Here is a 24,131-nt window from a genome sequence, read left to right as displayed (position 1 = left end):
TTTTTGGTCCACAGAGCTATGTGGACCATGGTCCATGCAATAATTTGCCCTACACAGTTGTGTGGATCATAGTCCACCCAATAATGATTAGCCAGGACCCAGACCAAGCCTGGTCCTATCATTTATAGGCCTGATGCATGGCAAAAAAAAAAGGTTTTACCTATAGTTAACATTTATTTTCATTGCTAAAATTTAAATTACATAAGGAAAAAAATACTAATGCCAAATAACATGAAATAATATTTACACGTTATTTGAAATTTTACCTACACAATAATAATCATGAAAAAAATTCTAGGTATTTTTCTAAATACAAATTAGTCAATAACCGCATCAATGTGTTCATAAATAAATAATTATAGTTTATAAAACTAAATACACAATATAAAATTAAATAAGCTTACAAACAATAACATTGTTATCAGATTGAAAATAAAGAAGCTCATTCATTTAATCATAAGCTGAAACGATTACAAATAGAATCAATGGAACGGTATACCTGTGACACCCGAAAATTTCTGCTCTCAATTCTACTTATTTGAATTTCCAAAGCTATCCATATTCTTCCTCGATGTTCATTTAGTCCTTCAACTGTATTCATTGAACCTTACTCCTATATTCATTTGAGCCATGAGTAATTTCTTTTGGACCAATAAATCCTTGTACCATACAATATTTTTTTGAAGTATATGAGATATATACAAATAATATTTTTTTATATATATATATGAGTATATACGTATGATACAGTATATATATATACATTAATTATTTTTGTTATATGTATATATGGTACGTATGAAATAGTATATATATATGTATATTGTATGGTACGTATGTACACATAAAGATTTATATACTCAATTTATCTATACATTATATATATAATTATTATATGGACCATGTATTCGTAATTATACTATAATATATATGTTTATATTAGTATTATCCAGCCGTATACATATATATTATATGTGTATATATATGTATATTAGAATTATCTAGAAGATCATGAATTATTATCTCATTAACATCTAATATTTTTAAATTGGAGGTTACTATTTCTAATTGGAGGTTACAAAGTATATATTTTATGACCAATTTATTCTCATAACTCCAATTGGTAGATAAGGTGATGATTTAATCTCCTTCTTCCTTCCCCACTCTCCTTGACCGATCTTTCCTCCAAACAAGAAAAAAATTTCCTTTTGCTTCTTCTTCTTCATTTCGGCATTCAATATATTTATATATAAAAAAAATTATTCTTTCTCTCAAATTCTCTTCAAAGAGTTGGAACCATCCCTTCTTGGCTAGTAAGTTCTTTTGTTCTTTTATGGATAAAATAGATGTGGAATTTTGTTGATTATATGTTAAATGGGTGTTGTTTTGTTGGTTTATATTTTGTGATGATGATGATGGTAAAGGAGGAGACATTGAACCTTTGAAGGTTTAAGAGAAATATTAGAAGAATTAAGCCATCCAAGTAAGTGGGTTGTTTTCTCTCTTGCTTGCCCTTAAATTAAAATGATTTTTGTATATATATATCCTAGTGAAAGGATTAAGTGTGTTTTGAGGAATGAATATGTGAAAAATTCCTATTTTTGATATCAATACATTATACATGGGTACGTGGTATGTTTTTATGAAATTTGTTCTAAGGAACGGGTTATAGAGATGTATGATTCATCTACAAAAATTCTATTTTATGAAAATGTTTGAAAATATGTACGTAAGGAAATTCTTAATATAAAAATATATATAATATTAGGGTATGTAAGTTATGTACGTATGATATATATACATCTTTTATAAAATTTTATTTTATAAAAATTATTATGTACGTATGATATATATATATATATATATCTCTTATGTAATAATATATATATTAATATATTTAATGATTACGTACGTATGAATCTTTAAATAAAAAAATATTTTTATATATTTCTTTTTATATATAATAGCATGATGTACGTATGTTTATTTTTTTAAAAAAATGATTTTATTTGCTTAGTATATACGAATATATGTATATCTTGATTTTCTTATGGGTTAGGTATAAAATGGTTAAGTGCTCCAATTAAAATTTTGTAGAGTAATATATGCATGTGTTATATTATCAATTATGTATATTACATCATTTACATGTTACATGTATATGTGCATCATATGTATGTACTCGGTTAATTATATATTATAGGGTCGTATAGATAAATGTATTTTTATGATACTATACCGTATGAGGAGTAAATATACATATATGTATGTTTATTTTATAGTGTATATAATTAATGCTATAAATTAATTAGTATTCTTGAGGTATTATGTATGATGTTTTTTGGGATGAGATAAAAAGATTTTTATTTAAATCATTAAACTGTAAGATGAGATTTTACGTGTTTGAGTACAAGTATGGTTTTGATCAAAATATTGAGTTACAAAATTATTACTTTATTTTGAGCCAAAGATTTATTTGAGCTTAACGATTTTTATGTAAGCTATGTTGGAAATATTTTTGAGGTATACTCAATATTTGAACCCAAGTGTGAGATTTTGATAAATTGATTTCTGGATCAAATGCGATTAAATGATCTTTTCAAAAATTTCATTTTTGTAAGATTGAGAATTGAGGATTAACAAATTAAAAATATTGCCTTGCCAATTTATTTATGAGCATAAGAAAAATTTTCAATCATAATTATTTTCAAGTTATGGAAGCTATGTGAAATTTGTGAGAAATGTGAATATTTAATTGAAATTATTTAAATGTTGATGAGTGCCCGGAAGGAACAATCCTCGGGTACTAGGACACTATGGTGTGTTCTGTTGAGGTGGGTCTATGTACCCTAATTTCAGGAGTAGTCAGTAGAAACCTTATCCTGGCTACTAGGGCTGGTAACTTCCCGTTGAGGCTTGGAATCCTCATTCGGGGGTGTGCACACTTAAGGTTAGAGTTCGGTTTTCATTAGAAATGGGAAATGTGTAGAGTGTTCGGATGCGTGGGAAGCACCGTTCACTAGGGCCTAAGATTAAAGGACCCTGTCCCATTTATGTGTGATTGATGCGCTTCCATATGTATTTTATGGTATGTATGTTGTGGTGTGCAAGTGTGGCACAAAAATAAAGTTTATAAGAAAATTTTATAAGTGATGATATTGTGAAAAAGTTTGATTACTTTACCTTATACTTACAAAATTGAAAATATTTTTAATATGGCATTGCAACCAAGTTGAGCAATTGGTAAAGTACTTTCCCTTATCAAATAATTGTTATTTAAAACATTCTTATAGGGGCAGGCAGTCCCTTACTTAGAATGTTATGCTAACCCCTTTCTCTTTGTTATGTTGTTGCTGTTGCTTATTTGAGTAACAGGAAATAGTCGATGAAAGATGCAGTGGCAACTGCACTAGGATGAGTTGCAGTTGGCTTTGGGAATGTAGTGATTAAATTTTTGTATTCAGGACTTGTTTTAAGATCCTATTGTTTAAGACTTATATTTTAGAACTTATAAGCTATTGTTTTGTGGATTAGCCTTAGCACTTAGGTTGTTTAATTGCTTAAGTGTGGCGGTAATACCCTCGTTTATGTTTTGAGATTTTGAAAAGCTTCCGCATTCTAAGTTTTGTTTTAAGAATTACGTAATTAATTGGTGAAAATAAGAAAAAAAAATAGGCCGTTTTTGGGGGTGTTACAATACCATTCCTTACAGTTAGACATAGAAACAACTTCCCCAGCAACGCTACAAAGAACTTGATTCGCAGACTGTTTCACAAATTTGAAGCTGAATTCGTTGAATGAACTTAAAGCTTCTTTAATATCATTGAAGAATCGATCAAACGTAGTCAAGACTAACTTTGGTTGAAAAGTCTTACACACCACCTGAGTATATGTTTTCCATATTTCGTTCATTGACAATATATACATCGAGCTAAGCTACAAATGCTCTTTTTCATTGTCATCTTTGTCACCCAAGATGAAGTTCACATACGCCATGATCAACTTATATGGTTCACACTTATGAAAAAAAAACTCGCCAAAAGAAACAAGAGCAAAACAAACTCATCACACAAACGAGAGAAAGACACAGAAAAAACAGAACACAAAAGAAAAGAGAAACAATAGTACACCACCTCTTAAACTTTATTTTGTGGATCCACTCAAATCAAACCACCTCTTTATCCAGATCTGGCAAAATCCAAAAACTTTAGATCTTTGGAACTATCGCAACATCCTTGAAAGGTTGATGGCTAATTCGACAGTGAAATTTATTATGAAACTAAAAAATAAGAAATAAAAGAAAATAGGATACCGCCGGCCAAGAAATAAAGCTCTGTCAAAGGCTCAAAGGTTCAATCAGAGGCCGGCGGCCACCAGATGAAGAATCAAGGTTTCATGCAGTGAGGCAGATAGAGAGGTTTTGAGAGAATTAGGGTTTTTATAACATTGTTATCATAATAAATAATAAATTAATTACTAATAAAAATTTATAAACAAAACTTACAAACATTGGGGAGCTAAAAATATTTATAATTAGGGCAAGAAATCAAAATATTTCAAACCATGCATGATTAAAAAAATATTCATAACAAAATATGAAACTTAATTAATTGGACAAAATGGTTCTAATAGAAAATGCATTATAAATTACAGACATTTATTTTATACTGATATGATATTTATAAATACTCTTTCTTTTAGCTAGATCAATTTTAAGGATTTTCTAGAGTGATTTGAATACAATAACACATAATAGAAACTTATGGATTACATTTTTGACTAGATGATTCATCAAAAAAATTAACTATCTTTTATTTTTAATCTTATAATTGAATCACAAAATATATTTCATGTAACTTAATTAATTAAGTTAAATAATTTTTACAATTACGATAGAAATTATTATTGTTAGTATTATTAGAAATGCAAATATTTAAATAGGAAACATGTCATTATTATTCATTAACGGGGTGTTAACATGTCATATAATAAATGAGGCTCAGGACCCAAGAAAAGACTCTCTCCAAGAAATGGAAATAGCGACGAAAACTCTGTCCGAAGAAGGCACGCCGGCGGCGACCAATCGGTCACTAAAGGACGATAACCTTTTGCAACGAAGCTCTAAGAAAAAGAAAAGAGGCTGAGGAACGTTGGAGCACAACCGATCGAAGTCTATGGAGGGAATCGTTCAAGAAACCCCCTGGTAGCCGGCCTCATGTCGCTGGAGTCCAACCAGTGGAGAACACTAGTTGAAACCCCCAACAACGCTTGGGGCAAGAGGGTAGCCTTTGAAGCTACGGAAAAGGAAGCGGTGTCGGACGATGATTCAATGGAAGAAGATATTTCAGACCCCAACTGCCTTGTGATACAAGTGACCAAGGAGGAGAAAGAACGCCTGCGACGTCCTTGGCGTAGAACCCTGATAATCAAAGTTCTTGGGCGTAAAGTTGGTTACTCGTTCCTCTTGCAAAGAGTTCAGAAATTATGGAAACCAGAGGCCAATCTTAACCTCATAGCCATAGATCAGGATTATTTTTTCGCTAGGTTTGACGCTCTCAGTGATTACGAATTTGCGAAGTATGAAGGTCCATGGACCATCTTGGGTCACTATTTGACGGTTCAAGAGTGGGAACCGAATTTCTACCCTCAGAACAATAAATTGAATAGGCTCCTAGTATGGATAAGGTTCCCAACACTCCCAATTGAATATTTTGAGGACGAGTTCTTGAAGAAGATAGGTGTAATACCCCGTATTTTATTAACATTATCTTAAGGCGTTGACATTCCTAAGTTATGATCTTCAGATATTTCAAAAGAATTTTTATAAGTGAGTATAGTTGTTATTAAGCTGCGAACCTACGTACCGGTCACGAACCGTAAAAATTTTAGAAGCTAGTATTCGGACCCGTTTGTCCTAGGAAATGAATTATTAGACACCATACTATTATTCTTGAATTTCCTATTTAATTAAATTAGCCCATAGCAGCGAAAATTTATTTTGATCGTACCTCGCTAAATTTCGCGGTGTACCGAACCTAGCCCAATTTTGAGGGTTAGTCTGGAATAAATTTTTAGTTTCGGAAATTATTCTATCTGGATTATTTTCCACCGAAACCTTATCTGTTTGGACCCCAACTGATAAGTTGGAAGATATTTTATTATTTTATTATTTTTTTTCCAATCTTATCACATAAGATTGTGATGTAGTATAAAAGCCAATTTTTTTCCTTTTTCCCTTGCTTTTGCCGAAATGAAGAGGAGAGGAGAGAGAGAGAGATCATCTTCACCATTCTTCTTCCTCCATTGCTTCCATAGCCAAAATCCTTCTCAACTCTCAATTTTATTCGGTAAGTTTTCGATTTTATTCGGTAGAAAGCCTTGTAATCCTTCCTAGGTTATGAATCTATGCTTAGTTTCTTGATATTTGATGTTTTGGTGTTGATTTGGACCTAGGGTTTTAAAGTGAAAGTTGGGGAAAGATCCAAGAATTTCTTCCTAAGGTGTTAATAAACCTTTGAGGTAAGGAATTCCCTTAAGTTGGAATTAGTCACTTGAATTTGGATAATTGATTTTGGTTGAAATATGGTGTTTTTGGAGCTTTGGGAATATTTTTGTATACATGTTCATAGCTTGGATATGCTTGTATATGTTGTATTTATGTCCATATAGGCTTATACTTGTGAAAATAGTGAAAGGAAATCAGGGTAGATTCTGGCAGTAACTTCCGAGATTTATTGGGAAATATTGGTAAGGTATTTTAATCCTATTTTTTTTAGACATGTAGTTCTATAAGTGTAGAACCCGCATATAAAATTTCATAATGATCGGAGTAGTGGAAGTATGGTTTTCGAATTTTTCTCCAAAACTGGTCCAGGGAGAGACAGAATTCCGGACAGCACACTGCCAAGGGCAAAAATGGAATTTTCTGTGTTTATTCGCGAACCAAAATGACCAAAACTTTTTATGGACATCAAGTACTATGAGTTGGGATTCTACCATAAAAATTTCAAGTGAAAAAGAGTTCGGGAACTATTTTTACCGGCTCAATCTTTCGGACTGCGCCAAGCTGAAATTTTCTGAATTATGCTTAGTATGATTATGGATGTGTTAATGATAATTGTGAGGTAGTTAGTGAGTTAATGGTGATGCTAAGGACGTGGATTATGACTATGTTCTACATAATACACATATGTATATGTCATGTTATGGTACTAGTATGTGTAATTATCTATATTATGAAATATGTTATGTTATGTTGTTAGTAGGCCAAATTACCTATATTGTGAATATAGTATATGTCAATATATATATACATATATACGTGTATGTAGTATATATATATCATATGTATAGGATGTATATATATGTACATGTATTTATATAGTATACAACAAGTAGGTACAAGTAGTATAACGTATGACATTATGTATATATAATTGTAGTATATGTACCGTATTATGTATACATATTATATGTGTGTATGGGGCAGCATATATATATATATACGTGTTGTGTATATATATATATGGTATGTGTGTATATATGTATATACGTGTATTATGTATATATGTATATATACGGGTAATGTGTGTATATATGTACATATATGAGTATGTATGTATAATTAAATAAAGTGTTGTAGTATGTATATATTTGGGTATGTGTACCTTAAGTGAATATGCATAAATATGTGGAAAGTGTTGTGTGGTATGCATATATACATACGTGTAGGGTGATGATGGAAAATGTTTTGAGAAAAATGTTTTGAGAGACAAGACTTGTGAACCAAGGTGAGAATGGTAATTGATTTCAAAATGGGGACTTGATTTTGTGGAAAATGTCCAAAAATGATTTTGACTCAAGGAAGATGAGAAAGGAAGGAAAATGTTTTCAAAACCTTAGTTTCAGGAAGTCAAAGAGGACCTTGTCATTTATATTACCTCGGGCTATAGTACCGATGGTTTTCTTCAATATATGTACAGTTGTCTCTACGTCACTTCATCAGGCGTAGGGAGTCTCTGCGTCACTCAGTCAGGCGCAGGGGAGTTTTCTATATCACTCAGTCAGGCGTAGGCCGTGGGGGTGTGCACACTTAAGTATAGATACTCATGTCATTTTCGGGTTGGTATCAGCTTTATGGACCTAGGTGGGGCCAAACTAGGGACCATAATGATAAACCTTCGTCCAAGGGATCACGAATGAGACTTGGGGCAGGACCGTAATCCCCATGTCCAGATCCGATTTCGGTCTAGTCAAAGAAACTTGTATCCTCAATAAGGTCTCTTGCTTCTAGTCAGAAACTAAGTAGCGTTTTCGTAATTAAAGACAACTAGAGGTCATAATTGCGGCAATGACATATGTAATAGACATGGCTAGTGCTGAAAACCTAGCCTGAATGAAAAAGAAGTCAAAGGCAACCTAGTTTGATGAACTAGGAAATTTGAGTAAGGAAATGTGTTGTGACTTATATACTCATTATATTCTTGTAATTATATGGCATTAACTATTGATTTCAGTTATGAAAGACCTGGACACCATATTTGGTAATGTGTATTTACCTTTATGAAATATTTGTCAAAACTTTTACCTGATGAAAGTGACAAATGGATTACCTTACTTAGCCGTCGCGCTAACTGCACTTCAATGTGTTTCTTATCAGTTGCAGTTTAGTGTGGGACCCTGTAGCCGATGAGCTGGATAGAATGGAAGTACAGGATGAGGTCTACTCTACCCTAGAATAGATACCCTGGAAGGATGATTTCCAATTGTACTAAGTTTGATGTTAATGTTGTTGTTAATGTTGTAAGTTTAGCCTGTGCACTTAGAGTGGAGTTTGTCAAAGAGGTGATAGAATTCACTCTAGGTGTGGTGGTAGCACCCAGTTTTCTGCCGATAAGATGTAAGCTTCCGCAGCATATGAATATCGATTTGTAATTAATGTAAGAGTTGAAAATTGGGGTGTTACAATAGGGAGGAATATTGGTCGTCCGGTGAAGGCAGACACCACTACTAGTCTTGTTTCGATAGGCAAATTCGCAAGAGTTTGTGTCAAACTTGACATTACCAAGCCTCTACTGGCTAAGTTTACGTTGGGAGGGGAAGTAGTTCTAATAGAATATGAAGGGATTCAGATGGTTGCTTTGGTTGTGGGATCTATGGACACAAACAGGGACAATGCAATGTGGATGGTCAAAGAGAAGGAGACAAGACTGTAGAGGATGCCTCTGGCCAGGGGCAGAGAAGGTTTTAATCAGACTTGTGCTAAACCACAAGTGATTTTGCAAGTATCCAAACCAGTTAGAGACTTAAAATAGAATTTTGGTGAGTGGATGTTGGTGGCTAGAAAAGAGAGAGGAGGGAATCGAAGGGGAGGGGCTCGCCCGCAAGATCCCCCAATTCACAGCCACACCCAACCTTCACCACCACCTGTAGATAGAGAATGTCCACAATTGTCAGGTCGCTATGCCATCCTAGAAGATCTAGATGGGCTCATGGCCGATGATCCACCGCCAGGAAGGTCTGCTGTTGTACCAGTCCAGAAGACACCACGAACTCTCCCTAACATCTGCACAAACCAGAAAATCAGAACCCCAAGGGTCAAAATGCCATCCCCCAACAGCCCACTGGTAGACAATCAACTCCAGCAGGCAGAGGTTCCTTTAGAGGTAGAAGCGGTAGGGGCAGAGCTCTAAGAAGGGCCGCAGCGGAGTTTGAACATGTGGTTGTTAGAGGTTCCAACAAGGGGAAGCATATCACCAGTACAATTGTGCTCCATCTGAAGGACGTCCCAGAACCATCCAGAAAAGTAGATGTGGACTATGAGCTCACTGGGGACCCTCCAGATAATCCTAGATGGTATGCAAACAGGCCAGAGTACCTTGAGGAATCAATGTTTGAGGAGAATGGTCAATTTGACCCTAGTGATATGGTGATGCGAGATCAAGAGTGCTCTTGCGCACCTTTGTTTTTTCTTCCTTGTTTTAATATGTTTTGTCTATCTTGGAGTTCATGTACTTCCCCAACTGCCCTTAATAGTTTTAAACCAACTAGAGTTGGATAGAATGAGTTTCCCATCGTGGCGCTATCTGTACAATAGTTCATAGACTTCACTTCTTATGTGGGTGTCCCCCTTCCAATTTAAATATAAAAAAAAAAACATGTCATATAATAAATGTTACTAGTTGTTTTGATTAATTTTAATTTAATCATTTGGAAGCTTAAAAAAAAAGTTAATGGGTTAATTGATAAAATTGTGTCTATTCGTGTCATGTCAACCCCTATAACTTGAAACCCATTAGCTTAACATGGTCCACACAGTTGTGTGGACCATACTATCAAATAATGTACGTTCAATATAAAAATAATGTATTTTTAGTATACTAAAAATAGACATTGTATTCAGGCGATGTACATTATTTGTGTACTGAATGTATATTATATTGTATAATGTACATCCAATACACAAATAATGTATATTTAGTATATTAAAAATGTACTTTTTGTTATAGTCCACACAACATTATGTGGACCATGGTTCACACAATCATTTTCCGTTTTGTCAACCTGTTTCAAATTCGTGTTTGTGTTCATGTTCATGTCAGGATTCTTGACCCGTTAAGCTTAGCGAATCATGTTTGTGTATGGGCTAAAGCCGTTAATATAGTACCTAAAGTCCTAAACACGATATGAAAACAAACATTAAACATAATTTGCCAAGTCTATATAACATGAAATTAAACCTAAATACCTAATATGAAAATAATGGGGCATAATATGTCCCTATATATATATATATATATATATATATAGGGTTGCACTCCATTGAGAACGAACACACCCAGGAGAGAAATAGGAACTAATCTGAGATTCTGGCATTCTCTTATGTTATACTCATCAATCAGTTTTTTGAACTTGGGTTTCAAAGTTTTCTTTAAACTATTTAATCCAGGTCCTTCAGTGGTTCCTTCCCTTCTTATTACATTCCAAAATTTAAGTATATGCATGTTTGTCTATATCCAAATTAGAATCAGGAAATCGAAAAATAGTCCTTATATTCCTTTCCTAACTTCCTCAGTCTCAACATAGATTTGATTTACTGATAAGTGCAAAAGATGCCATCTTTATAAGGTCGTTTTAGGATCATCTTGTGCACAACTGAAAGCTTTTGTGTTTGATTTGGCCCTTTATTGCGTTAGAATGCTTGTTATTGTCATTGGACCCCGTTCCACGCTTTGTTAATCGTTTTGTAGGTAAAAAGATGTGTAAAAAGGCAGAACATGGCAACATTTCGGAGAAGGATTTACAAACCGAAGTTGGAAGGCAAAATAGGCCTTGGACGCGCCTTGGACGCGCGTCCAGGCCGGCGTCCAATACACACCTCTCTGAAGTTTGCTTAGCAGAACAAAAGTCTGCTATGGACGCGCGCGTCCATACATGTGTCCAATTTTTGGCCCGCAGAAGTTTGAAGTCTGAGCAGCAGAAGCACCGTGGACGCGCGTCCAGCGTGCGTCCATCGCGGAAATTTTAGTTGTTGGGCAAGGTTAAAAGGGGAATTGAGCCATTTTGCAGGGGATCCATCACATTTCAATTTTAGATCAGTTTAGAATATTTCTCTCTCTAGGATTAGCCTAGAGAGATCTCTCCCAATTCACTCCACATTGCAAATTTTAGGCTTAGATTAGAATTAGAGAAGAATTCCATTGTTGCAAGATTGAGATCAACATTCAAGTTCAAGTTCAAAGTTCAATTCCTAGCTAAGTCTTCATTTTAATTTCTTGTCATTACTTTTGCCTTTTGCTATTTCAATTCCAAGTATGATTAGGTAGATCTTTGTGGATTTGGATTGAGCAATTTTGTATGGATATTCTTGAGCTTTGAATTGATCAATTAGGTTTTGCAATTGCTTGATTATGAGTTTGATTGTGTGAGTGGTGATCTACTTTGACTCTTTTGTAGGGGTGATCAACCTATATGAGAGGTGTTTGGAGAAGGAGTCTCATCTACGAGAGTAGAGTTACTCCTTAGCCTAGCCTAGCACATTTCCCTCTCACCTTTGAGAAAAGGGAGAGTGGAAGACAAGAGGCACACAACGTGTTTGACAAAATGCCTCTTTTAGCCTAGTGATCATGAGGATGACATTACGGTCTAGGAGAGAGTCCATTGACCACGAGAGTGGCAATGGTGCTTGTGACCTTGTCTCATTTTCATTATCTAAGTGTTGATAGCCTAATATCTTAGGAAATCAAAGATACCTATATGAGTTGCAAGATCCAAATCCTCCTTTCCAAATGATTGTTTCCAACGTTTTGTTCCTTATTTTCATGATGTTTCATGCGCATTTCTTACTATGTTTGGGTTAGCTTTCAAACACTAAACATTCTTGTGCTTAATCCCCTTATAGCTCAAATTCCCTCCTTGCCGTCCTTTGAGAACGATACTCGGGAACTTCTTTCCGTTTTGACACCTACTCCTTTCCATCCACCGCGAAAACTACATTCATCATTTACCCTAGAGACAATCACAGTTTCTTGTATGACAGAATTTAGGTAAAACTCAGCAACATCTTCTTCAAAACTACCAGTAAAAAGATAAGTATGAAACTTGAGGATTCCACATTCTTCTAAAGCTTCAACAATCTGATTTGCTAAGTCTTTGTCTGTGGCACTGTTCAGAAATCCTTGTATATCCAAGATTAGTCTAGTGTGAAACTTCTTGGATAGTTGTCGTAGATTTTCCATTGTTAATGCTTGGGAAGAGGTTAGAAATGTTGTAGAAATTTCAAGGAAATATGTTTGAAGTGTTTTCAGAGATTATCTTTGAAAGTGAAGTGAAGAGTTTAGCGAGTTAGCTTTAAAAAAATTGTAAATTTTCAAAAATGTCCTTGTTAACATAATTTAATACTTTCTCAGCCTCATTTTATCTGTCTTACTTACTATCCATTTGTCAAACCAACTCATACTTCTTTGTTTATTTTCTTTAATATTCTTTACTTATTTTTAAATGTGATTTTTTGTATTTAATAGTACTTTTAGTGTAGTTTCTAAATATATAAATTTTATATACTACTACTAAACTTAATATTATGAAAATTTTGATTAAAAATAACTTCAGTCAAGCCTTATTAACCAAACCAAACACAAAAAATGGGATGGAGGGAGTAGTCTGTAAGGTGAAGGGCATTTGAGTCTCTTTAGAAAAAATTGTGTCATTTCATAACGGTCATCATTAGAGAGACATATGAGAACTATTGAGTTTGTATTCAATAATTTAATTACAACTGTACAGATTACAAGTGTGTGTGTATATATATATATATATATATATATATATATATATATGAGAGATAGATAGATAGATATAGGGAGAGAGTCACAGATAGACTAAGATAGAGACTCATAACATGACTCAAATAAAATTCACTTGGATGTCTCCAGCAACGACTCTGTCTCTCACAAATTGATAATCAATCTCCACATCTTTTGTACAAGCATGAAATATTGGATTAGCACACATATATGTAGCACCAAGATTATCACACCATAACTTAGGAACAAGAATGTTAACAGCTCATATCTCATGAAGTAGAGAAATTATCCAGATTACCTTAGCACAAACATTTGCTAGAGCTTTATACTCAGCCTCTGTAGAAGATCTAGCAACAGTTCTTTACTTCTTGCAAGCCCAAGATACAAGATTCATGCCAATAAACACAACATAACCACTGGTAGACTTTCGATCTTCAAGACAGTCAGCCTAGTCAGAATTAGAGAAGGCATGTAAATCATTCGAAACAGACTTCCTTATGAGCAGACCCAAAGAAAGGGTTCCCTTAACATACCTTAGCACAAGTTTCAATTGCTCCTAGTGTGTAACAGTTGGAGCATGCATATGTTGATAAAGAATATTAACTGCAAAAGACAAGTCAGACCTTGTAGCAGTCATATATTGCAACGCACCTGCTAAGCTTCTGTATTGAGTACGATCATCATATAGATCTGCACTACTAGAAACAGTTTTCGAAATAGATATAGGAGTGGTAAGAGGTTTGCAGTCTGTCATACCAGCACGTTTTAAGATGTCTATCATGTATCTTCGTTGAGAAAACAGAATACCATCATATGATTTAACAGTTTCAATTCCAAGAAAAAAACCAAGTTTCCCAAGATTTGTAATTTTAAAAGTTGTAGACAGTTTAAAGAGCAGAGTATTCACTACATTATGATCATTACCCATCACAAGAATATCATTCACATTAACCAGTAGGTAAGCAGAGGCAGAATCTTGGGAAAAATAAGAAAAATAAAATAGAGAGATATCATTCTTGCAAGCTTTAAAACCAACATATAACAACAAAGTGTGTAGATGATTGAACTAGGCTCTAAGGGCCTGCTTTAAACCATACAAGGCTCGTTTTAATAGATAGACATGATTGGGAAATTGGGCATCAATATAACCTTGTGGTTGGCGCATATATATAGTTTCACTCAAATTACCATTTAATAAGGCATTGTGAACATCCAACTACCTCACAAACTAATTAGAAGATACTATAAACAAAAGCAACCTGACAGTAGTAAGTTTAACCAATGGACTAAAGCGTCAAAGAAATTATGTCCAAGCACCTGATTAAACCCTTTTGCTACTAACATAACCTTGTGTCTCTCAATGGAACCATCTGTCTTTCTTTTGGTGCAAAAAACCCACTTACATCCAATGACATTCATATCAAGCTTAGAAGGAACAAAACACCATGTTTGATTGTGTAAGAGAGCATTAAACTCCTGATCCATAGCTTCTTGCCACTCAAAGTGCTTGACTACCTGTGTGTAACACGTGGGATCAGTGGGACAAACCTATGTTGTCAAGCTTGCAGGGGGGCACGAGACTTGCTCTTGGTGGTCATGGTATGAGTACGTTCAGTTGGTGATGCGGTGTGAGCGGGAGTGTGAAAATGGGTGTAAAGTCGAACCACGGGGATTAGATTTTATGGCACGTAAGGAGTAATTACCTAGACTCTAGTCACCAAGGTCTTGAAACCCGTAAGGATCCAAGCAAAACATATTTTGGTTTTGGATTTAACTAAAATATTTTTGGAATTTTGGATTTAAGGGAAAAACAAGATTAAACTAGGTGCGAAATACTATTTGGGAAAGATGGGTTAAATTAGGTGAATTACTCTATTGATGCATTAACACTAGGATTGGGGGATGAACAATGGCCCTAGGTAAGAAATCCAAGTTCCCAAGGATTAGAACAAAGGTTGTCCCATTTCCATGGTGAACCAACCTAAGTTCTTGAAGAACAAAAGCTAATTAGCCCCAAACCTACCCCTATTTCCATAGAAGAGAAAATGGGTTTGAGATTGGGTTGGCTTAAATCTTCCATTCAACTTCCATTGAAATGAAAGACTTTCCGAAGACAAACAATAATCATAGGCCATTAACTATTGAAAGATAGAAATAAACCCAACTCAAACTCAAGAACCCTAAATGGGTGTTCATCCCCTTTTATGCAATAATCACATAACAAGCATCAATAGAAGTAATAAGCACCTAATCTAACCCATATATAAGACTACTCACTCATATTAATGGTAAACATAGCAAGATTTAACAAGGAAAACATAAATAGGCTATAAATGTAAAGACAAGTTGAAGAAGAGGAAAAGAGAATTTTACTATCAATAAGGAAGAAAATGTTGATGGAATCCCTTCCAAATCTTCAATACAAGCTCCAAGTGTGTTTCCCAAATGTAAATCTAAGCTAAACTAAGCTAACAATTGCTAAGGAAATGAAGGAAAATAGCTCTCAACTATCTAGGGTTCGGACTTGGACACAAAATACAAAAAAACAGACTTTAAACTGTGCAGAGTATCAGGCATACGGCCTACCATACGGCCGTATGAGAGGCCGTATGGTAGGGCGTTTTGCTCCTTTGCTGATCGAGGCCATACGGCCATCCATACGGCCGTATGGGAGGCCGTATGGATGGCTTTTCAGCCCACTTTTCGCCTTCTTCTTCGGATCTTCTTGCGTGCACTCCTCCCGACCTCTAACATTGTTCCTTTATGCTCCAAAAGACTTCCAAATGACTCATTGCAACCATTTTATCTAAAGAACATCAATTCACACAAACAAGTCATAAGTTCCAACTCAAAGAACATCAATTCACACAAACAAGTCATAAGTTCCAACTCAACTACAAGCATTTTGTTATCAAAAAGGTTAAAGAATGGGGTGAAAAACGTGTTACAAATCAAAGGCATCAAAAAGAATGGGGTGAAAAACGTGTTACAAATCAAAGGCATCAACTCCCCCACACTAGAACTTTTGCTTGTCCTCAAGCAAAGACTAGGATAACCACTACCAAGCAATGAACATTTATTCCACTTCCTTGGATAACCACTACCAAGCAATGAACATTTATTCCACTTCCTTCTTGCACCACTACCAAGCAATGAACATTTATTCCACTTCCTTCTTGCACCACCAAACAAACCACAAACCTTATTCCACTTCCTTCTTGCACCACCAAACAAACCACAAACCAACTCATGACACCTTCTTGCACCACCAAACAAACCACAAACCAACTCATGACATCCCGTCCAATTTTCAAGAATCATTTAGGCCTCACAAACAAGTTTCCTTCCCAAGCCAATAACCAAGTGCCAAATTATTAGATTATGTGAGACCCTGTGTGCACAAATGCTAAGTTGAGATTATGCAAAACATGGCTAAAGATGAGATCCCATAGGCTTGCCTTTCTTACTCCCACTAGATCGATCTTTGGAATGCATGAAATGATCAAATAGGTCTTTATTCGGCTTATAACGGGGCTAAGGGTAAATGGTTAAACAAAGAAAGGGTATGGAAAAACAAAAATGAGAGAGTTTCACACCTAAACATATACTAATCTAGAAGAGATTTGACTAATATGAACAAGGAGCAAACTAAAATTGGAAAAAGGGCAACACTCTAGATTTGGGGTAAAGGTATGACTTTTTCAATAAAGATGGGGAGCTTTAACTTTTATTCAACTATTCCTTCTCTTTTTCTTTTTCTCTTTTCAAGAAATGATTCTCTTTTTTTTCAACTTTTTCAAGGATTCTTTTTCTACTTTTTTTTTTCTTTTTCTACTTTTTCAAGACATGACTTTTCCAACATACACAAAATCTTCAAAATATTCACAAAAGAACCCCATACTAAAACAAGACTATCTAGAGTGATGCTAATGGCAATGAGCTCCAAAAGAATAATCTCTCCTAGACTAAGGAATAAGTGTTATACTCTCTCAAAGGGTGGAAGGGAAAAATATATTTTTTTTATATTTTTGGCTAAAGGCTAAAGTGTGAATTAGCAAGGGTGAACAAAGAAAAACAATTATAAGAGTGGAACAAGTGCTAAGCACTTTATTAAATGAACAAAAGGCTCAAAATGGGACAACTAGGGATAAACACATATTAACAGGGTAGGCTTTAAGGCTAAGGGTTAAACAAAAATGGCCTATATCATTTCAAGTCATGCAATTTCCTAAGATTTCACATTGGGGAGTAATAGGGCAAGTTCTAGCAAAGCAACCGTTACCGGAATCTCACATAAGCCTTCACTAACTAAGCACAACACACAGGATCAAAATTATTCATTTATTTACAAGCAAACAAAGTTATTGGCAAGGGACTGAATCAATCGTAAGTTTAGCTTCAAATCATCCATCAAAAGTAAGATTGCACAAGTACCGCCATACAACCACCAACCAACAATAAGGAAGTGTTCATAAGTTCATGCAAGGAAAGTAATTACCCAAGAAATATGCACAAAGAATCATCCAAGAAAAATTAAGCAAAAATTTATATATACAACCCAAGATTCAAACCACAAAATGGTCCCCCCCCCACACTAGAACCAACCATCGCCCTCGATGGACCAAAGATAAACACATTGGGGGAACCACCAATACAGCTAGAACACCAAAAGAAAAGATAACTGGAATTGAAAGAGTTCAAGTGCAAGTAAACTAAAGAAATTGAAAGTACAAAGATTCAGGCAAAACAAATAAAAGTGCATAAATGGAAAAAAAGGTAGAGTTTAGAAATCTTGTCTTAAGGAGGGGCAACAACACCCTCGCAAGCATCAATGACTGGGTCCATCATAAGGGTCATAGGGGCAGTAGGGAGGCCCTGGTGGTGGAAACTTGCTGTGGTGCCAGGCTTGATACTCCTCAATGCGGGTCACTGCCCCCTCCAGATGATCGACCCTCGTGTTCAGGGTTTGCACCCCGGTATTGATGTGGTGCTGCTAAGTCTGTACCAGCCCCACCTGCTGGGAAATCTGCCACATCTGGAGCTGCATAGTGCCCAGTTGGGCTAACACTTGTTGCTCAAAATTTAGCCTCATTGGCTCATCAGCAGGGGCGTCCTCAACGGGCTCATCTTCATTCTTTCCTTCCGCTGGCGCAGCTCGGCCACGATGCCCTTGCTCAACACGAGCTCTCTTTGCTTGTGGCATTTGTTGATACATTGAAGCCATGAGTTCCACTGTAATCTTTTGTACACCTTCGCGACTGGGCTGAGTTAGGCGCACCCTTTGTGTGTTGCGCAGAATTCTGGTAAGGTAAGGGCCCAAGAATAGGCCCTTAACCTTGGGTTTCTCTTGGTTTTGGAACAAGTGCGCGATGACCATTCCCATGTGGACGCGGCGGTGTCTGACCATTCCATAAAGGCACAACATGTCAGGGTGGGTCAAGACGCCAATGGAGTCGTGGCGGCCACAAACAGAACGAGTCAGAACGTGGTGCATAAACTTGTGGGCCACGTTGGTGAAACTGGAGGACCGGCTTGTGGAAGTTTTGAATACAGTGTCCTCATCGGTCAATTCATCCCAAAGACTCTGTTTGCCCCGCTGTTCGAGGGTCACAACCCTTAAGTCCATAGCATCCTCATCCAAATTTTGAATATCATCCATCCCCATATATTGACTGATCTCGTCTGCGCTCAAATGGAATGCTAAGCCCCCCGCTATGAATGATATGTTGCGAGTGGAGGGAAAATCAAAACTTTGAACCTGTAGGGTCGCCATGACCTCAAGCAGTAAGGCCGTGTGCGTCATCTCTCGAAAATCCACTAGTAACGCCTTCCATTCTGGCAATTATGTCATCGACAAAAGTTCATCTTTGACTCCATAGTGCTCTGCTACATCCATATCAATGACATAGTTTGTGTAGATCTTTTGTTTTCTGAACCACGCATAGCGTTCCTGATGGTCAGTGTTAGGGAATGTCACTTCTGCCGGCCCCCAGAGGGGTGGAATGGTGTCAGCGGGTTTCTTCGCGGCAGATTTCTTGCGATGTGGTCTGCAAACAAGGCCCAAAGGAAATATACCAGTGCCGGTGTACGGGTTAGGACATGGCTTCAACTATTCAACTATATACAAGAATTTATCAAAAACATGGCTTCAATACTAATTCTAATCACACCTCTCTACTATTTCTATGCTAAAAATTGAAAAAGAAAAAGAAAAGGTAAAAAGTATTTTTTTTTTTTGAATTTTCAGATTTTTTTTTTTTGGATTTTTCAGATGCTCACAAGACAAAAAATGCAGCAAAATTGAGGAAAACAACATATACAAGGTTTCCTAAGCTTAGAAATTGCAACACCCACTTCCAAAATCAAATTATATACATAAGAACAAGTTGGGGGAAGTGAGTGTGCTATGTAGAACTTCAAAAGTAAATATGAACACCATGAGAGCAAAATTGAAGCATATGTACATGAAAAGAGAAATTAATAACTAGAAACATGTTAAGTAAACTAGAATCTACCAAATAATCTCATAAATTAAAACTATATGTTCATGAAAGCAAAAATTTCAGAAATTTTGGAGAGAATGTGAAAGATTTTGAATTCAAACCTTGAAGCCATGAGTAGGAAGGAGAGAAATTGAAGAAGAAGCTTGAGCCTTGGAGCTTTAATGGAGGATTTTCGCAGAAAATGGCGTGGGTTTGGGTGGGGAGAGTGGTAGAGAGAGATTTTGGAGTTGGGAGGACTAGGGTTTGGCTGAAAAGGGGAGAATTTTGTTTATATACAGCAGGCAAACGGCCAGGTATACGGCCGTATGGGAGGCCGTATACCAGGCCCCTCTTTCGCGCCTTGCGCACTGGAATGGGAGCGGAATGATACGGCCTAGCATACGGCCGTATGAGTAGCCGTATGCCAGACGCCTAGAATGGCCGAAACGCACTGGAAAGTGCATAAATCCAAACGGCCTGGTATACGGCAGTATAGGAGGCCGTATACCAGGTCTCTAGAACCTCAATTACTCGCTGGAATGCACCATTTCTCATACGGCCGTGCACACGGCCGTATAGGGGGCCGTTTGGGGCCTCCTTCAAATTCCAAAATTGTGATTTTTGTACTAAAAGCCATGTTTTCAACACCAATGCATCCCCAAACAACTTATAAACATTTTAGCTCATCAACCAACCAAGTTTATGCAAATTCCCAACATCCCCAACACTCTTCAATGCATTTAAGATCAATCCTCACTCAAATTTTGCAATTTAAACCACCCAAAAGCAATCAACTTGCAACCCCAATGCAATGCAACACCTTAGACCTTATGAAATGCAAGAGATATGTGCCAAAGCACTTGGGGACAAGTTCTAACTCTTTCAAAACAAAATGAAAGCAAGTAAAGGCATGGAATGAAAATGCAAGAAAATTAAAATGCAAGAAGGTAAGATAACATAGGGTGCCTCCCATGAAGCGCTAAGTTTAATGTCGCTAGCTCGACTCGACCTTTTTGTTCTTCAAGTGGTGTATGTGGGAATAAAGAGATCCCACACGGCATGAGCTTCCTTCACCATTGATTCCGGGACATTGAATAGATTCAACCTTTGTCCATTGACCATGATATGGTCTCCAGACTTTCCAATAATTGCAACGGCGCCCGATGGGTAATGTTCTACCACTTGGAAAGGGCCCGACCACCTTGATTTGAGTTTCCCGGGGAACAACTTGAGTCTTGAATTGTAAAGTAGCACTTGGTCCCCGGGTTCAAAATTTCTTCTCAAGATTCTTTTGTCATGGAAGTACTTGGTTCTCTCCTTGTAGATCTTCGCGTTTTCATACGCGTCCATTCTAAACTCTTCCAGCTCATTCAACTTCAACAACCGCTTCTCCCTTGCTAAGTTTTCATCCAAATTCAACCTTGAGATCGCCCAATAAGCCTTGTGTTCGTATTCAACGGGCAAGTGACATGATTTCCCGAACACAAGCTTAAAAGGAGACACCCCAATAGGAGTCTTGAAAGCGGTTCTAAGTGCCCATAGTGCATCATCAAGCTTGAGAGACCAATCTTTCCTTATAGGACCGACCACCTTTTCCAAAATTGATTTGATTTCACGGTTTGCCAACTCCACTTGCCCACATGTTTGAGAATGGTAGGGCGTAGAGAGTCGGTGGTGGATCCCATACTTTTGTAGGACCTTCTCCAAGAGCTTGTTACAAAAATGAGTTCCATTGTCGGTTATGAAGGCCCTCGGCATGCCAAATCTTGAGAAAATGTTCTTCTTGACAAACTTAAGCACGATCTTTGCATCATTTCTAGGGGTTGCCACTGCTTCTATCCACTTTGAAACATAATCTACCACCACCAAGATGTATTCATTACCAAAGGAAGAAGGGAAAGGACCCATGAAGTCCATCCCCCAAACATCAAAGATCTCAACTTCAAGGATTCTTTTTTGAGGCATCTCATGCCTTCTCCCAATTGCTCCGGTCCGTTGACAGTTGTCACAAGTACGCACAAACTCCTTGGATGTAGCAAATAGACTTGGCCAATACAAACCCGATTGTAGAATCTTCAAAGCAGTCCTGTCGGCACTCATATGCCCCCCGTAAGGTGAGGAGTGGCAATGAGTCATCACACTCACGAACTCTTCTTTCGGAACACATCTCCTTACAATGCCATCTACACATCTCTTGAACAACAGGGGCTCATCCCAAAAGTAGTCTCTAACATCATGCAAGAATCTCTTCCTCTTGTTGTAACTGAAGTCCTTAGGAATGTAGCCGCTCACAAGATAATTCACAATGTCGGCGAACCACGGCACATAATCCTTTCCAAGCTTGGTTAGGATAAAGAGAGTCTCTCCTCTAAAAGTGTCATCAATGGGTAGCTCATCACTTCTCCAGCCCTTTAATCTTGACAAATGATCCGCCACGACATTCTCGGTGCCCTTCTTATCTCGGATCTCCAAATCAAACTCTTGTAGAAGTAGGACCCAACGAATCAATCTTGGTTTAGCATCTTTCTTTTGGAACAAGTATCTCAAGGCGGCGTGGTCGGTGTGCACTATCACTTTGCTCCCAATCAAATATGATCTAAACTTATCCATAGCAAACACCACCGCTAGGAGCTCCTTCTCGGTTGTTGCATAATTGACTTGAGCTTCATCCAACGTGTGGCTAGCATAGTGGATCACATGGTAGTTCCTTCCTCTCTTTTGACACAAAACCACCCCAACCGCATAATCGCTTGCATCGCACATCAACTCAAAAGGTAAGGTCTAGTCGGGGGGTTGAATGATTGGAGCATTACACAGGGCCTCCTTCAATCTCTCAAATGCAACCACACAAGAATCATCAAAGTGGAACGACACATCCTTGGCAAGTAAGTGCGTGAGGGGCTTGGCATGCTTTGAAAAATCTTTTATGAACCGTCTATAGAACCCGGCATGCCCAAGGAAACTCCTCACTCCTTTCACGGTGCTTGGTGGTGGCAACTTAGCAATTACTTCAATTTTTGCCGGGTCCACTTCTATTCCTCTTTCAGATATCTTGTGCCCTAGAACTATGCCCTCCGTGGCCATGAAGTGGCACTTTTCCCAATTAAGCACGAGATTGACCTCTTGGCACCGGCATAAGACTCTGTCAAGATTGGCTAAGCATTCATCAAATGACCTCCCATAGACGGAGAAGTCATCCATGAATACTTCCATTATCTCCTCCACAAGCTCGGAGAAGATTGCCATCATGCATCTTTGGAAGGTTGTCGGCGCGTTACACAAGCCAAATGACATCCTTTTGAATGCATAGGTGCCATATTGACATGTGAACGTGGTCATTTCTTGATCATCTAGGTGGATTGAAATCTGGAAATACCCTGAAAAACCATCTAGGAATCAAAAATATTTGTTGCAAGACATTCTTTCAAGCAATTGGTCAATGAAGGGGAGAGGGTAGTGGTCCTTCCTAGTAGACTTGTTAAGCATTCTATAATCAATGCACATCCGGTGCCCGGTAACAAGTCTAGTAGGGATCAATTCATTATTTTCATTCTCAATGACCGTCATTCCGCCCTTTTTCGGTACAACATAAATGGGACTAACCCATTTGCTATCCGAAATAGGGTAGATGACGTCGGCTTCAAGCAATTTCATTATTTCCTTTTTGACCACATCTTTGAGATTGGGGTTCAACCTCCTAAGAGGTTCCACGGTGGGCTTGGCATCGTCCTCAAGATAGATTCTATGCAAACAATACTTCTGGTCAATGCCAATTAGATCCCCAATCTCATACCCAATCACCCTTCTATGTCTTTTTAGCACATCAAGCAATTTCTTTATTTCATCATTTTTCAAAGAAGCATAAACTATCACGGGAAATGAAAAGTTAGAGTCAAGAAATTCATACCGAAGGTTGGGAGGCAAGGGCTTGAGTTCTACCTTGGGAGGTGGCTCCTCCCCAATTGGATCACATGTGGCATATAGCTCCTCCACCTCATCCTCCAAGGTGCATGGTTCTCCAATGTCCTCCTCCTCAATGCATAGCTCTCCCATTTCCTCCCATTGGGCCATTCTTGCTTCATTAACGCACCCTTCTATCATCTCCACCATATTGCATTCATCCACATAAGAAGGTTGGTGCTTGGCCATTTTGAATATATCGAACTCAATCTTATGTTCGGCCACTTCCATCACGAGCTTGCCTCTTTTCACATCTATGATGGTTCCGGCGATGGCTAAGAAAGGCCTACCAAGGATAATGGGGACCTTGGTATCCTCCTCAATGTCTAGAATCACGAAGTCTCCCGGAATGACATATTGATCAATCATGACCGGGATATCCTCT

The 24,131-nt window shown here is 37.2% G+C and overlaps 1 pseudogene; it reads right to left on the bottom strand.

Annotated features, from left to right (window-relative positions):
• LOC116033144 overlaps positions 1-24,131 on the bottom strand; it is a 213,849-nt pseudogene that overhangs the window by 25,739 nt on the left and 163,979 nt on the right.

The sequence above is a fragment of the Ipomoea triloba genome, chromosome 10, assembly GCF_003576645.1.
Source record: "Ipomoea triloba cultivar NCNSP0323 chromosome 10, ASM357664v1".
NCBI classification, from domain to species: Eukaryota; Viridiplantae; Streptophyta; class Magnoliopsida; order Solanales; family Convolvulaceae; genus Ipomoea; species Ipomoea triloba.
Note: the sequence above shows the minus strand (reverse complement) of the source record. Positions and strands in the feature narration are given on the sequence as shown.